General features: G+C 39.1%; 1 protein-coding gene across 1 annotated transcript in view; it reads right to left on the bottom strand.

Annotated features, from left to right (window-relative positions):
- Positions 1-14,755, bottom strand: part of LOC123509302 (gastrula zinc finger protein XlCGF46.1-like) — a 41,945-nt gene extending 27,190 nt beyond the window's left edge. Inside the window, exon 1 of the mRNA XM_045263522.1 lies at positions 14,584-14,755. The gene's annotated coding sequence lies outside the window, so the exon portion shown is untranslated. The remainder of the gene's footprint in view (positions 1-14,583) is intronic.
- Positions 14,756-14,768: the final 13 nt, after the last annotated feature.

Here is a 14,768-nt window from a genome sequence, read left to right as displayed (position 1 = left end):
TTCAATTTTACCTTCCAACTCCAGAATTTTCTTCACATAAGCGTGTGTGTGTGTGTGTGTGTGTGTGTGTGTGTGTGTGTGTGTGTGAGTGAGAAATAAAAGCATGACACATCATCACATCTCACCTTGTGTACAAGACATCCTCGTCAACCTAGCAGTGGCTATACTGAAAAAACACACAGCCACACACAACAATGGGTTCTTGAAGGCATCAGTGTGAGTGTAAGTGAAGAACAACTGACACCACAATAAATGTGGTGATGCTCACACAAATATATAAAGACCCAGCCACAGTTATGAAGGAATGTTTTCATGAAAGGATAAATATGAAGGATGGAAATGACAAGGTTACTAAAGATCTTGACAAATAACAAAACAATGTGCATTCTTCACAATTATGGCCGAGTATTTACACATTTGCCCGAGCATCACCACAGAACCACAGAAAAGCTGTAATTGTTATGAAGCAGACAATAAAACACCATGAGGGAGAATTTTCTCTTCTTCCTACATAACCAAGAGTGCTGAGTTGAGTACAAGTGACTGTGGCATCCCTGTCTTTCCTGCTCTTAGCTAACATTTCTTTTGTAAGCCTGGCTACCTTCACTGCTGCTGCTGCTGGTGACACACACACACACACACAACTATTCTAGAATAGTTGATAGAGTACAAGAGAGAGAGAGGGATGGGTTGACTGTATTTATTTGGATTTAAAAAAGGCATTTGACAAAGTGCCACATGCAAGATTACTATAGAAGTTAGAGGAGAAGGGTGGCTTAAAAGGAAGCACATTGAGATGGATGAAAATTATTTGAGGGGGAGAGAAATAAGGACGGTAGTTAAAGATATGAAGTCCAAGTGGAGAGCAGTAGAAAGCGGAGTGCCACAGGGGTCAGTATTGGCACTAATACTTTTCATTTATATTAATGACATGTCAGAAGGAGTGAACAGCTACATAAATCTGTTTGCAGTTGATACGAAACTGTGCAGAGTTATAAAGCAAAAAGAGGATTGTGAAATAATGCAAGAAGACCTAAGTAAGATCTGGGAATGGAGTAAAAAGTGGGAAATGGAATTCAATGTGAACAAAAGCCATGTCATGGAAATGAGAAAGAGTGAAAGACGACCTGTGGGAATCTATAAGATGGGAGATGGAGTAGAACTGGAGAAAGTCAAAAAGGAAAAGGACTTAGGAGTGACGATGGAAGAAAACAATCAACCGGCAAGCCATATTGATAGAATTTTCAGAGACATAATTTGCTAAGGAATATTGGAATAGCACTTCACTACATGGACAAAGAAATGATGAAGAAACTGATAAGTACTATAATAAGACCCAGATTGGAATATGCAGGAGTAGTGTGGACCCCTCACAAAAAGAAACACATTAGGAAGCTGGAGAGACTACAAAAAATGGCTACAAGAATGGTCCCAGAACTTGAAGGGATGACATTATGAGGAGAGACTAAAGGCTATGGATCTTCCAACATTGGAGCAGAGAATGTAGAGAGGGGATCTCATACAAGTTTATAAATTGATAAATGGAATGGACCAAGTGGACAATGAGTATTTGATCCTGAGAGAAGAATATGCCAGTTGAAGCACAAGATCGCATAGTAAGAAGCTGAGGAAGGGAAAATGTCTGAGAGATGTTAAAAAGTATAGTTTCCCGCAAAGATGTCTCGAGACGTGGAACAGTTTGAATGAAGAAGTAGTGTCTGCAACGAGTGTGCATACTTTTACAGTAAGATTGGATAAGCGCAGATATGGAGACAGGGCCGCACGAGCATAAAGCCCAGGCCCTGTAAAACTACAACTAGGTAATTACACACACACACACACACACACACACACAAGTAAGTGATAAACTAGCAAAATGGATGGAAAATTATTTAGTGTGAAGAGAAATGCAAACAGTGGTGAAAGGAAAGAAGTCCGATTGGAAGAAGGTAACCAGTGGAGTTCCACAAGGTTCAGTGCTTGGTCCCATCATGTTTTTTATTTATGTTAATGATATGCCAGTAGGAATTGACAGTTACATGAATATGTTTGCGGATGAAACTAAAATTATGAGGAGAGTAAAGAATGTGGAAGATTGTAACAAGTTACATGAAGATCTTGATAAAATATATGAGTGGAGTAAGGAGTGGCAGATGGAATTTAATATAGACAAGACCCATGTTATGAAAATGGGAAGTAGATACAGACCAAACGGATTACAGGCTGGGTGATGAGAAAATTGAAGAGACCAATGAGGAGAAAGACTTAGGAGTAACCGTGCAAAACACTTTGTCACCGGAGAAACACATTAACAAGATTTTTTGGAAAACATACATGCTTCAAAATATTGGTCTTTCATTCCACTACCTAGATGAAGGAATGATGAAGATATTATGTACCTTAATAAGACCCCAGTTAAAATATGCAGCTTGTGTCTGGTCACCGCATATGAAGAAAAATGTGAAGAAGGTGGAAAGGGTACAGAGGCTGACAACAACGATGGTACTGGGACTCAGGGAGTTAGACTATGAGGAAAGACTGAGGAAGCTGGGGCTGACCACATTAGAAGAGAGAAGAACAAGAGGAGACATGATAACTATGTATAAATTGGTGAACAAGACTGACATATTGGACAGAGAGTTGATAAAGGTGACCACAAGTAATCATCTCCGAGGACATGGAAAAAACTAATAAAAGACATCTGTCTAAATGACATGAGAGAGTACAGTTTCCCGCATCGTAGCATTGATAAGTGGAATAAACTGAGCAGTGATGTCATTGATGCAGTGTGTGTCAATCAGATGAAAGAGAGATATGACAGGAGTGAACAAGGAGACAGGACACAGAGAGCTTAGCTCGGGCCCTGTAATACACAAATAGGTAAATACACACACACACACTGATGGATTACATAACTCTGCATTTTAGCAACAAAAGTTTATTCCAACACTTCAGTACAAAGCAGAAACACACAAACACTAGTCACTCCAACTCCCTCACACACCACCACCACATCTACAAAATAAATCTACACTGCTAGGTGTGTTTGGAGGTGTGTCTGGCAACACCATCTTGCTGCAGAAACACTGCCACAAACACCACACCAGTACATCCCTACCCCAGTGTGGGTGAGGATGTGTTTGTCAAGATTACATCTCAGGATAAACCTGGTGACCAGTCACCACACCACACCACACCCACAAGTCACTACTGGTATTGCTAGCTGGTGTGTGGCAGTAACCTTGTGGACAGTCACCACACCACACCCACAAGTCTCAACTGATATTGCCAGCTGGTGTGTGGCAGTAACCTTGTGGCCAGTCACCACACCACACCCACAAGTCACTACTGGTATTGCTGGTGTGTGGCAGCTGTCACCACACCACACCACACCCACAAGTCACTACTAGTATTGAAGCTGGTGTGTGGCAGTAACCTGTGGCCAAAAAAACAAGTCACTACTAGTATTGCTAGCTGGTGTGTGGCAGTAACCTTGTGGAGTCACCAAAAAACAAGTCACTACTAGTATTGCCAGCTGGTGTGTGGCAGTAATTGTGGAGTCAGTCAAAACACCCACAAGTCAAAAACTGGTATTGCCACAAGTCAGCTACTAGTATTGTGGCACTGTGTGTTCAGTAATTGTGGAGTCAACCAAACAACAAGTCACTACTGGTATTGCCAGCTGTGTGTGTGTAAAAAAAACAAGTAAGCTGGTGTGTGCAGTCAAACCAAACAAAAGTCACTACTGGTATTGCCAGCTGGTGTGTGGCAGTAACCTTGTGAGTCAACACAACACAACAACAAGTCACTACTGGTATTGCCAGCTGGTGTGTCAGTAACCTTATTTGTGGTGGCAAGGCTTCAGCCACTTGGCTTGGCTTCTGGCAGTCTGCACCCGGCTGGGTTGTTGCTCTGTTCCTGTCACTGTGTGTGTTTTCTTGAGGATTCCTTGTTCCTTGTGTGGCTTTGGTCTGGCACCAATTGATTGCCACATTTCTTCTCTTTGATGGCTGATCCTCTGCTGCACTTTGTCTTTAAGGTGGCTCAGAGCAGATCCTCCTGTGTCTGTTTCCTTCTCTCTTACACTCAGGAGAGCCTAGTTTATACAAGAGTGTGGCTCAGGATGTGTGTCAAGATTACCTCAGGGAAATCTTTGCACATAATGGAACTTTTAATCCCACCTTTTTCTGATTTTCTTTTGTTGGTCATTTGCAAGATGCAATGGATCAAACCTTGTATAATTGCACCTTGAGCACTGTATCCGAGGGCTCTCTTCAGATGGTGACAGTTCCTTGACTGATGCTAATTGTACCTCCACTGGATAGATTCATCTTTATCTATGTAGCTCTTTTCTAGTTCTTCTCTGAATCTCCCAGCTCTTAGTTTCCTCCATCTATGAGAAGCTGTTCTCTTTGGTGAGAAGTCTAGTCTTTCTTGTTATGTTTGGAGGCACTTGTTCAGTTCTTTTCGTGTGGCTCAGGATGTGTGTGTCAAGGGACCTTTCCTGGAAATCTTTTACATAGGCACTGGAACTTTTCTCCCAGTGTGGGTCAGGATGTGTGTCAAGGTACCTTTCCTGGAAATCTTTTACAAGGCACTGGAACTTTTCTAGTGTGGATCAAGATGTGTTTGTTAAGATTACTTTTGTGGGTAAATCTTTTACAAGGCACTGGAACTTTCTCTTAGTGTGGGTCAGGATGTGTGTCAAGGGTACCTTTCCTGTAAATCTTTTACAAGGCACTGGAACTTTCTCTAGTGTGGCTCAGCATGTGTGTGTCAAGGTTACATTTGTAAATCTTTTACAAGGCACTGGAACTTTCTCTAGTGTGGGTTAGGATGTGTCTGTCAAGACCTTCCTGGTAAATCTTTTTAAAGGCACTGGAACTTTTCTCCTCAGTGTGGGTTAGATGTGTCTGTCAAGACCTTCCTGGAAATCTTTTAACTCCAGGCACTGGAACTTTCTAGTGTGGATCAGGATGTCTGTCAAGGGTACCTTTCTGGGTAAATCTTTTACATTCCAGGCACTGGAACTTTCTCTCCTCAGTGTGGGTCAGGATGTGCGTGGCAACAACACTCTTCTGGGCAAATGTCTTCCCGGAGTGGTCACACTTGTAGTTCCTGAGCTGGTGGCAGTGTGTTCAGTGATTGCCTCTCAGTTGTCTTGCCGGCATGGGAGAGAGGTTTGGTAATGGCAGCCTTGGTGAAGCAAACTTTGCCACAGTGGTCACAAGTGTAGGTCTTCCTCACTCTTGGGTTCACCCACTGCTCATAGCTGTTCCTGTTGCTGCTGCTGCTGTTGCTACTACTACTGCTACTACTACTACTACTACTACTACTACTCCTGCTGCTGCTGCTGCTGCTGCTACTGCTTGGCCTTATTGCAACACTGCTCCTGGCCATGGCTGGTCCTGCATGAACTCCAGGGCTGCACTGAAAATGCAGGAGGGAGTTTGTAGATGCTGAGCTGGATGTAACAGAGGAGGAAACAGGCAGCAAGGGCTTTGAGAATGACATACAAACAAAGAAACAAAGAAACAAACACACACACACACACACACACACACACACACACACACACACACAGGATAGTCTAACGAGAATCATTAACGAAAGGAGAAAAGTGATATTGATAGGAGATTTCAACTGTAAGGAGGTAGACTGGGAAAATTATGAAAGTGGTATGGGGGAAGATGCCTGGGGAGATAGATTCCTGAACCTAATGATAGATAATTTGATGGTCCAAAGAGTAAAGGAAAACACAAGATTCAGAGGAAACGATGAGCCGGCAAGATTAGACCTAGTTTTTACAAGGGATATACCAATTAACGATGATATAAGATACAAGTGCCCATTGGGAAAGAGTGACCATGTAATATTAGAGATGGATATAGAAGAAGGAAAGGAAGATAGAGATGAATCATACAAAGGAGACCGATTAAATTACAGAAAGGCTGATATTGAGAATCTCAAGAACTATTTTAAAACGTAAACTGGGAGGAGATGGAAAACTCATTAACGGTTCAAGAGAATATAACTTATTTTTGGAAATATACAAAACTGGGGTCAGGAATATGTTCCAAAATATAGACCTAAAGAAGAAGGAAAGAAAGATTGGTTTAATGCAAGATGTGCTAGGGCAAAGGAGAAACGAGATGGAGCATGGAAAAGGTGGAGAAGAAAAAGAAATCCAGAAAATAAGGAAAACTTCAAAACAGCAAGAAATGAATATGCTAAGGTGAGAAAGGAAGAAGAAAAAACTATGAAAAGGACATTGTCGAAAATGTAAAGAACAACCAAAATTGTTCTACAGATTCATAAATGGAAAAATAAGACAAAAGAAACAATAGAAAGGTTAAAAGGAGAAAACAGAATGGTGGAAGACCCAAAAAGTATGGCAGAACTGTTAAATAGTAAATTTCATGAGGTCTTTACTAAGGAATCCAAATTTGAAAGACCACAGGGTAATAGAGAGACTGTCTATATGAAAGAGATTAAAGTAACCAAGCTTGAAATAAAAAAGTTGATGACGGAATTGGATGAGGAAAAGGCAATGGGACCGGATGAAGTCTCAGGCAGAATACTGAAAGAATGTAGGGAAGAACTAGCAAGTCCAATATACAACATCATAAAATGCTCAATAGAAAATGGAACAGTGCCAGTGGAGTGAAAAGAGCTGAGGTGGTTCCCATATATAAGAGCGGAAGGAAGGAAGAACCTTTAAATTACAGGCCGGTATCACTAACTAGTGTAATATGCAAGATGTGTGAAAAAGTAATAAAGAAGCAATGGATTGAGTTTCTTGAAGACAACAAAATATTATCAAATAGCCAATTTGGTTTTAGAAAAGGTCGGTCATGTGTGACAAATTTATTGAGTTTCTACTCTAGAATAGTTGATAAAGTACAAGAGAGAGAGGGATGGGTTGACTGTATTTATTTAGATCTAAAAAAGGCTTTTGATAAAGTGCCACATGAAAGATTACTATGGAAGTTAGAGGAGAAGGGTGGCTTAAAAGGAAGCACATTGAGATGGATGAAGAATTACTTAAGGGGGAGAGAAATAAGGACGATAGTTAAAGATATGAAGTCCAAGTGGAGAACAGTAGACAGCGGAGTGCCACAGGGGTCAGTATTGGCACCAATACTTTTTCTCGTATATATAAATGACATGCCAGAGGGAGTGAACAGCTACATAAATCTGTTTGTGGACGATGCGAAACTGTGCAGAGTCATTAAACAAAAAGAGGATTGTGAAATACTACAGGAAGACTTAAACAAGATCTGGAAATGGAGCAAAAAATGGGAGATGGAATTCAATGTGGACAAAAGCCATGTCATGGAAATGGGAAAAAGTGAAAGACGACCAGTGGGAATCTATAAGATGGGAGATGGAGTAGAACTAGAAAAAGTAAAAAAGGAAAAGGACTTGGGAGTGACAATGGAAGAAAATAATCAACCGGTAAGCCATATTGATAGAATTTTCAGAGAGACGATAATTTGCTAAGGAATATTGGAGTAGCATTTCACTATATGGACAAGGAAATGATGAAGAAATTGATAAGTACTAAAATAAGACCTAGATTGGAATATGCAGGAGTTGTGTGGACTCCCATAAAAAGAAACACATAAGAAAATTAGAGAGACTACAAAAATGGCTACAAGAATGGTTCCAGAATTTAAAGGGATGGCATATGAGGAGAGACTAAAGGCAATGGATCTACCAACCTTGGAGCAGAGAAGAGAGAGGGATCTGATACAAGTTTATAAATTGATTAACGGAATGGATGAAGTGGATAATGAGAAACTGATCCTGAGAGAAGAATATGACTTTAGAAGCACAAGATCGCATAGTAAGAAACTAAGGAAGGGACGATGTCTGAGAGATGTTAAAAAATTTAGTTTCCTGCAAAGATGTGTTGAGACTTGGAACAGTTTGAGTGAGGAAGTGGTATCAGCAAAGAGTGTACATAGTTTTAAAGAAAAATTGGATAAGTGTAGATATGGAGACGGGACCACACGAGCATAAAGCCCAGGCCCTGTAAAACTACAACTAGGTAAATACACAGGTCTGAGATGCGGTTGAGGAAGGACGCAGTGCCGTACCTCCAAGAATCAGCTGATCTTCACTACCTGTTGTTTTGTGTTTGCAGTGGCCTGGGCGAGTAGTGTAGACTCGTTTTCATGAATACAGTGTTAGAGAATCATGAGTAAGGAAGAGATTCTATCTAAATTCAGGTATGAGACCAGGGAAAGAATGAAAGATGATGATTATATTGGTGAGGGTGAAAGAGCATTTGAAGGCTTTGATACGGCAAATACTTCATTATTTAATAGAGTGTTGACTAATGAACCTAAATTAGATAAATGGATAAAAGAGAGTATGGGAATGAAAGAGAACGAAGAACAGGAAAAAGAGTTCCAGAAATTGAAAGAAAGAATAAAGGAAGAAAATGAAGCTAGGCTAAGAGCAGAAAATGAAGAATTAAAGAAAGAAGTAGCTAACTACAAGAAATTGATGGAAGAAGGACTCAGTAAAGCCGAGAAAGAAAAAGAGAAGCTGAAAGATCTAGTAAACAAGGAAGAGGAAAGAGTATAGAACGTGATTAAAAAAGAAGTACAAGCATAGAGAGTCCATGATAAGAAAGACAAGGAATCATTTCAGGAAGTGTTTCAAGAACAGTTAAAAGAAAGAGATGAGAATACGGCAGACAAAACTATAGGAGTCCTCAAGAAAAAAGAAAATCTAGTAAGGGAAATTGCACAAAAAAAAGTGTAATTATTTTTGCCCTGAAAGAAAAAAAAAAAAAAAAAAAAAATAAATAAATAAATATACAGACCAAAAAGGGAAAAGGAGGAGATGAAATCAGTCAAAGACCTACTAAAACATCTAAATGACGAGGATAGACAGAACTTAGAAGAGGAAGTAGAAGAAATCCACAGAATGGGACCATATCAAGAAGGAACAGTGAGGCCAATTAAGATACTACTAAAATTACAAGCAGCAACAGAAGAAATACTATAAAGAACAACAAAACTTAGAGAAACAGAAGGTTGCAAAGATTTTATATATATATATATATATATATATATATATATATATATATATATATATATATATATATATATATATATGAGGAAGAAAGGAAGAGACACAACGAACTGGTGGCAGAAGCAAGGGAAAAAATAATGAAAGGTCACAGGAGGAGAAGGCATTTTTTTGGAGAATTCTAGGAGACAGGATAAGGAAATGGTATATAAAAGAGAAAGAAGAGAAAAGAATGGAGCAAGTTTAACTAAAAATGATAAGAACAAGAGATTAAAAATGATGTATACAAACATAGATGGGATTTTATCTAGTAAATTAGAATTAAGAGATTACATAAAGAAAGAAGAACCAGATATTGTATGCCTGGTGGAAACAAAGTTAAATGAGGCAATAAAAATAGACATAGATAAAAGGTATAATATATGGAGGAGAGACAGAGTGGGTAAAGGAGGAGGAGGAGTCATGATGATGTCAAGGAAAGAGATAGTGGTAAACCAAGTGGAGTGTGGGGAAGGGGAAGGAAAAGCAGAAGTATTGTATATTAAGATGCATATTAATAAAAAGGAGTTAACAATCATTGGAACATATGTGCCACCAAAAACAAATTCATGGACCAATCAAGAATATAAAGACATGATAGATGACACAATAAGGAGTCTAACGAGAATCATTAAAGAAAGGAGAAAAGTGATATTAGTAGGAGATTTCAACTGTAAAGAAGTGGACTGGGAAAATTATGAAAGTGGTATGGGGGAAGAAGCCTGGGGAGAAAGATTCCTGAACCTAATGATAGACAATATGATGGACCAGAGAGTAAAGGAATGCACAAGATTCAGAGGAAACGATGAGCCGGCGAGATTGGACCTAGTTTTTACAAGAGGTATACAAATGAATGATGATATAAGATATAAGTGCCCATTGGGAAAGAGTGACCATGCAATATTATAAATGGATATAGAAGAAGGAAAGGAAGATAGAGACAATTCATACAAAGGAGACCGATTAAATTACAGAAAGGCTGATATTGAGAATCTCAAGAACTATTTTAAAAACGTAAACTGGGAGGAGATGGAAAACTCAGAGACAGTGCAAGAGAAGTATAACTTATTTTTGGAAATATACAAAACAGGAGTCAGGGAATATGTCCCGAAATATAGACCTAAAGAAGAAGGAAAGAAAGATTGGTTTAACGTAAGGTGTGCCAAGGCAAAGGAGAAAAGAGATGGAGCATGGAAAAGATGGAGGAGAAACAGAAATCCAGCAAATAAGGAAAACTTCAAGGCAGCAAGAAATGAATATGCTCAGGTGAGAAAGGAGGAAGAAAGGAACTATGAAAAGGACATAGTCAAAAAATGCAAGGAGCAACCAATATTGTTCTACAGATTCATAAACGGAAAAAATCTAATAAGACAAAAAGAAATAATAGAAAGGTTAAAAGGAGAAAATGGGACGGTGGACGACCCAAAAAGTATGGCAGAACTGTTAAATAATAAGTTCCAGGAGGTCTTTACTAAGGAATCCAAGTTTGAAAGGCCACAGGGTAATTGAGAGACTGTCTATATGAAAGAGATTAAAGTAACCAAGCTTGAAATAAAAAAGTTGATGATGGAATTACATGAAGTCTCAAGCAGAATATTAAAAGAATGTAGGGAAGAACTAGCAAGTCCTATATAGATCATAAAATGCTCAATAGAAAATGGAACAGTGCCAGTAGAATGGAAAAGAGCTGAGGTGGTTCCCATATATAAGAGCGGAAGGAAGGAAGAACCTTTAAATTACAGACCGGTATCACTAACTAGTGTAATATGCAAGATGTGTCAAAGAATAATAAAGAAACAATGGATTGCCAATTTGGTTTTAGAAAAAGACGGTCTTGTGTAACTAATTTATTGAGTTTCTATTCTAGAATAGTTGATAGAGTACAAGAGAGAGAGAGGGATGGGTTGACTGTATTCATTTGGATTTAAAAAAAGGCATTTGATAAAGTGCCATATGAAAGATTACTATGGAAGTTAGAGGAGAAGGGTGGCTTAAAAGGAAGCACATTGAGATGGATGAAAAATTATTTGAGGGGGAGAGAAATAAGGACGTTAGTTAAAGATATGAAGTCCAAGTGAAGAGCAGTAGAAAGCGGATTATCACAAGGGTCAGTATTGGCGCCAATACTTTTTCTCATATATATATATATATATATATATATATATATATATATATATATATATATATATATATATATATATATATATATATATATATATATATATATATATATATAAACGACATGCCAGAGGGAGTGAACAGCTACATAAATCTGTTTGCGGACGATGCGAAACTGTGCAGAGTCATAAAACAAAAAAGAGGATTGTGAAATATTGCAGGAAGATCTAAACAAGATCTGGAAATGGAGTAAAAAATGGGAAATGGAATTCAATGTGGACAAAAGCCATGTCATGGAAATAGGAAAGAGTGAAAGATGACCAGTGGAAATCTATAAGATGGGAGATGGAGTAGAACTAGAAAAAGTCAAAAAGGAAAAGGACTTGGGAGTGACAATGGAAGAAAACAATGAACCGGTAAGCCATATTGATAGAATTTTCAGAGACATATAATTTGCTAAGGAATATTGGATTAGCATTGCACTACATGGACAAAGAAATTGATAAGTACTATAATAAGACCCAGATTGAAATATGCAGGAGTAGTGTGGACCCCTCATAAAAAGAAACACATAAGGAAACTGGAGAGACTACAAAAAATGGCTACAAGAATGGTTCCAGAATTTGAAGGGATGACATATGAGGAGAGACTAAAGGCTATGGATCTACAAACCCTGGAACAAAGATGGGAGAGAGGGGATCTGATACAAGTTATCCTCTTTTATTAATATGTTGCAAATCCTTGTCTTCTAAACATGTCCCTTTGGACTGGAAGGTTGCTAATGTTGCACCATTATTCAAAGGTGGTATTCATTCTGATTCCCTCAACTACAGACTCATCAGCTTGACATCTGTGTGCTGTAAGTCCTTTGAAAGAATAATTGTTTCTCATTTGTCTACCTATTTGGAAAGTAACCACCTGCTCTCTCCTCACCAGTATGGCTTTAGGCCTGGTAAATCTGTTTCCAACCAACTTTTATACTCCTATCATTATGTTACCGATTATTATGATTGTGGCTTCTCTGTTGATATCATATTTTTCGACTATAGAAAAGCCTTTGATGTAGTCAATCACCAACTGCTCCTTAGAATGTTACAATGTATTGGCATCAGAGGTGCATTGTTGGAATGGCTCTACGATTATTTATCTGGTAGAACAATGAAAGTTATTGTTCAAGGTTTCACAAGTTGCAGTGTAAATGTTGGAAGTGGAGTTCCCCAAGCATCTGTGATTGGGCCTCTTCTGTTCTTGGTCTACATTAACCATGTTGTTTCTAATCTATCTTGTAAATATTGCCTTTTTGATGACAATCTTAAACTGTATCTAGCAGCTCCAATCTCTAAAGCTGATTTTGAATTAGGCCACTACTTAATGCAGAGAGATGTAAACAAGCTCCATGAGACCAGTCTTTCATGAGGCTTGTCATTTTCTGTTGAAAAATGTGTTGCAATTAGTTTTTGTAGACACTTCCACAATGCTCCTGACTCACTTCCATATTTTATTGGTAATCAACAGATTTCTGTTAAGCAATTGCATAAAGACTCTGGTGTTTCGGTAGACTATGAACTTAAGTTTCATCAACATGTAAGAGAAACAGCAATGAAGGCAAGTGGTGTGGGGTTTGGCATTCTTAAGGGTACAGTGTGTCGTTCCCCTGAATTTATGAGAGCTGTATTTATTACACATATAAGATCAATCTCGGACTTTTCATCTGCGGTGTGGAATCCAGGTTATCTTGGTGATCTTAGATCGCCTGTGCTAATTACCGTCAAATGCCGTCAATGCCGTCAACTATGGAGAGAGAGAGAGAGAGACTCTTTCCCACTCCCAAAATCCTCCGCAATTTGTTTTGCTTTCACACACACACACACATTGAAACCATTCCCATGACAACTGACCTACCAGTGACAGGAGTTTACTTTTGTTTAGCCTTAGTGACCGTCACCATTTCACCTCAGCTACAATGGCTACTAGGAAGTCGACTTGAGCCAGACAGACAGGAGCCAAGACTGTGCCTCGTAAAAAAGCTAAGAAAATAGAATATCCCTGTGGATTCTGTCAACAAAGTTGTGCAGCAGACACAATTTTATGTTCAGGCTGCATGACATGGAGGATATGTTGTTAATGTATCAACTGTACAATCAAATTGATAACTGCGCAAAAATATCACTTCACAGTCACACACTTTCTTTAACATATTCCATGATTTGTTGGCACCAGTATACTCCTCCAGTCGCTGCAACGAATTTGGATAGTCAAATTTATTCTCTTGAGGTTTACCACAACAGCTTGAGCACAAATAGTCAATGTCTGTCACTCCCAAGACATGTAATTCCTCTTCGGTCAGCTTTGCACAATCTCGGTGGAACCATGTCATGCAGCCTGAACATAAAATTGTGTCTGCTGCACAACTTTGTTGACAGAATCCACAGGGATATTCTATTTTCTTAGCTTTTTTACGAGGCACAGTCTTGGCTCCTGTCTGTCTGGCTCAAGTCGACTTCCTAGTAGCCATTGTAGCTGAGGTGAAATGGTGGCGGTCACTAAGGCTAAACAAAAGTAAACTCCTGTCACTGGTAGGTCAGTTGTCATGGGAATGGTTTTGATGTGTGTGTGTGTGTGAAAGCAAAACAAATTGCGGAGGATCTTGGGAGTGGGAAAGAGTCTCTCTCTCTTTCTCCATAGTTGACGGCAGTTGACGGTAATTAGCAGTGTCCTCTTAGATTGTTGGAGGGAGTACAGCAGAAATGGACAAAGTTAATATCTGGCTTTGGAAATCTGAGATACTCTGAGCATCTCTCTACACTTAAGTTGTATTCAATTAAAGGCCGTTTGCTTAGAGCTGATCTTATTATGGTTTATAAGATTTTGCATGGTCTGTGCCCTGATCTTGAACATTTGTTTGTTAGGAACCTTAATGCTGTAACAAGAGGTCACTCCTACAAGCTGGCCATTCCTCGTTGGGACACAAAAGTTAGGGCTCGTTTCTTTTCGATTAGGGTGTTATCTGTTTGGAATGAGGTGCCTGAGCATGTTGTCACTGCATCTTCTGTTGTTGCTTTTAAATGCCAACTTGATACTTCTCTAGGTGATGTTCTCTATGAGTTTGAGTGAAGGGCTTCTTGGAGTTTTGATGAAACCACATTAGCCAACCATTATGCCATACCTCTAGTTATCTTTACCTGCAGTCCTGGTTGGAGGTTTCATCTGCTTCTAGATGGGGCTCTAGGCCTCATCTTGGTAAGAATCTAGATCCCTACTACACTGGCCGCCAATGAAAGTGGCGCGTGTTGTTTTTGTGTTTTTTCGTACCATGCAATACCATTAAATTTGCCTTAATCATCTATTACTATCATTAAAAATATAATTTCTTTACCTTACCTAATATTTTGTGCTGTTTCCCTTCCTCTTTATGACAGATTCCAACCGACGTGGTACAGAATCTGCTAGTTTTTCCAGATATGTAGGTGACAGTTCTCCCCACACTTGCACGACCGCCTGCTTGAGCTTCGCTACACTGCTCGTGTCCAGATCCTGGAGCTTCTTTTTCATCATACTCACACATT

The sequence above is a fragment of the Portunus trituberculatus genome, chromosome 26, assembly GCF_017591435.1.
Source record: "Portunus trituberculatus isolate SZX2019 chromosome 26, ASM1759143v1, whole genome shotgun sequence".
NCBI classification, from domain to species: Eukaryota; Metazoa; Arthropoda; class Malacostraca; order Decapoda; family Portunidae; genus Portunus; species Portunus trituberculatus.
Note: the sequence above shows the minus strand (reverse complement) of the source record. Positions and strands in the feature narration are given on the sequence as shown.